Here is a 2,199-nt window from a genome sequence, read left to right on the forward strand (position 1 = left end):
ATATATATATATATATATATACACACACACACACATATACATATACATACACACACACACACAGTATCATAGAACTACATGTCCAAATTATATGAAGGACCATGAATTAGCACTGCGCCTTCTCCTCGTGGCCCCCTGTGGACCATTTAAACCAAAGCGTAAAGAAGATGACCACACTTACCTGCTGTCTACTTTCCCATGTCATTAAACAGAACATTCTGGAAATATCATACAAGTGATCATCGCACACATAAAGCATCCATGACAAAAATATATACCTATAAATACACACACACACACACACACACACACACACACACACACACACACACACACCTTTAAACCTAACAAGTGTCATTTAAAATGTGACAGCATACATAGGAGAATGAATGTATGTTGAGGATCAGTGACCACACAAATGTGTGTCTTGCTTTCAGATCATATTCACATAGCAGGGATGAATCATACACACAGGGCATGTAATGTAATTAACATGGTATGTGATTTTAGAATAATCCAGACACTATGCTCCATGCATAGGAAGGCCCTATGATAAAACATGGGATGATCCCATTTTAAATCCCATTCTACCCTTCAAGATGACATCCATAGAGGAAGAAGAAATGCATGGTAAGTGTGATCCACATACACACACACGTATAGAGAGCGAGCTATTGGGCTCAGTGACAGCAAAGCAGTGTGTACAGTAAGAGAAGGTGATACATACAGGCAGGGCTGGGATGAATGAAGCAGGCTCTGCAGGGATAGCTGTGATCACTGATCGCTCATCCTCGTCTCCGGCTCGGGATGGCACTCCAATCGGGGTGGGGGTCACGTGTGTCCGGTTAGCTGCGCCCCATGTCACCCCTGTTGTCACGGCTGTACCATAACACAAGGACAACAAACGACGAGAGAGGGGAGCCGGAGGCGCTCGCTTGCCCTGCAGCAGGGGCAGCGGCTTGTGATGGGAGAGGGCGGGGACGGGTCACCAGAGAGGAGGAGAAGGAAGGAGGAGGAGGCAGGACGCAGGAATGGCAGCAGCACGGCCTTGGCTCCTCTCACAAACCCCAGTGCGGTGTGTGCAGTCAGCCAAGCAGGAGAGATGGCGGTGCGGTGTGCTGCCACTGTAGGAATGGAACATGGAGGAATGAAAGGAGGCGGACGGCTTTTTTTCTACGGTGCTATGTCCACCCCCCCTCCTCCTACCACACGGTGGTGCAGTCCATCAATCCGCAGTTCACTCCGGTACGGTTTATCTCCTCCTGTGCAGGTTGGGGAGATCGTGCTGTAACGTCACCGACAGCTCGCTCTGTACCATCCTATGGGGCGATCCGCTGCCACCGTGTGTGTGGGCGCCATCTGCAAGGCTGGAGATGACTTTGCTGGCATCACATCATTGGTGTTTATTTGGTGGGACATCGTGCACTGCCATGGTTTCTAGTCGGTCACGGTGATTAGATTGCTGGCACTGGAGAAGAAAGTGTCCCATGATCTACACTGCGTCACTGCTGTCATAAGGAAGACCCACGGTGCATTCACTGAACATACGCTAGTAGAATTTTGTTAGAAATACACTCCTTTTGGAATGTTAATTGATTTTCTAATACGTAAAGATATAAAAATAAATACATGCACACATATTAATAAAAGAATAAAAATGCACATTTATTTATTTTGCATTGGTGCCTGACATCAGTGGATTGTGGGAGCAATGCTCTGACTCCTGCAGATTCTCCTTCCCGTCCCTGTCTGTTCGAGAGTCAGCTAAGGAATGGAAAGAAGACAGTACATGTCCAATGACGCCACTGCACTTGTACGACATTGAGAACTACAAGTCCCTCTGCCGCCGCGGCGGATGGGACTTGTAGCTGCTCTAGTCACAGATCTTATGAAATGGATCTGTGAATGAATGATGAAAAAAGCCTGCAGGAAGAAGAACCCCAAGATTCAGGTAAGTGGGGGGTGGGGGTTAGGGGATGTAACAATGTTAAAGTCACAAATCTTTTCCTCCAACCCCCAATGTTGCTTTAAAGACTTACCTTAAGATCCGATCATCATCTTCCCTACAGCGCTGCTGCTGGTCTCTGATTCAGTACTGACTGCTGTGTCATCTGTGTCCCACAGTGTCTGTCCGATGTACATGCTCCCGCCTGCGTGAATTCACCTCCACTGTGTCTCTCCTCTTCTCCCCGCCAAAGA

The 2,199-nt window shown here is 47.6% G+C and overlaps 1 protein-coding gene across 1 annotated transcript in view; it reads right to left on the reverse strand.

Annotated features, from left to right (window-relative positions):
• WASF1 (WAS protein family member 1) overlaps positions 1–1,276 on the reverse strand; it is an 83,560-nt gene extending 82,284 nt beyond the window's left edge. Inside the window, exon 1 of the mRNA XM_018569329.1 lies at positions 728–1,276. The gene's annotated coding sequence lies outside the window, so the exon portion shown is untranslated. The remainder of the gene's footprint in view (positions 1–727) is intronic.
• Between the last annotated feature and the right edge of the window lie 923 nt (positions 1,277–2,199).

This window comes from Nanorana parkeri, unplaced genomic scaffold, assembly GCF_000935625.1.
Source record: "Nanorana parkeri isolate BGI_ZX_2015 unplaced genomic scaffold, ASM93562v1 scaffold1321, whole genome shotgun sequence".
Lineage (NCBI taxonomy): Eukaryota > Metazoa > Chordata > Amphibia > Anura > Dicroglossidae > Nanorana > Nanorana parkeri.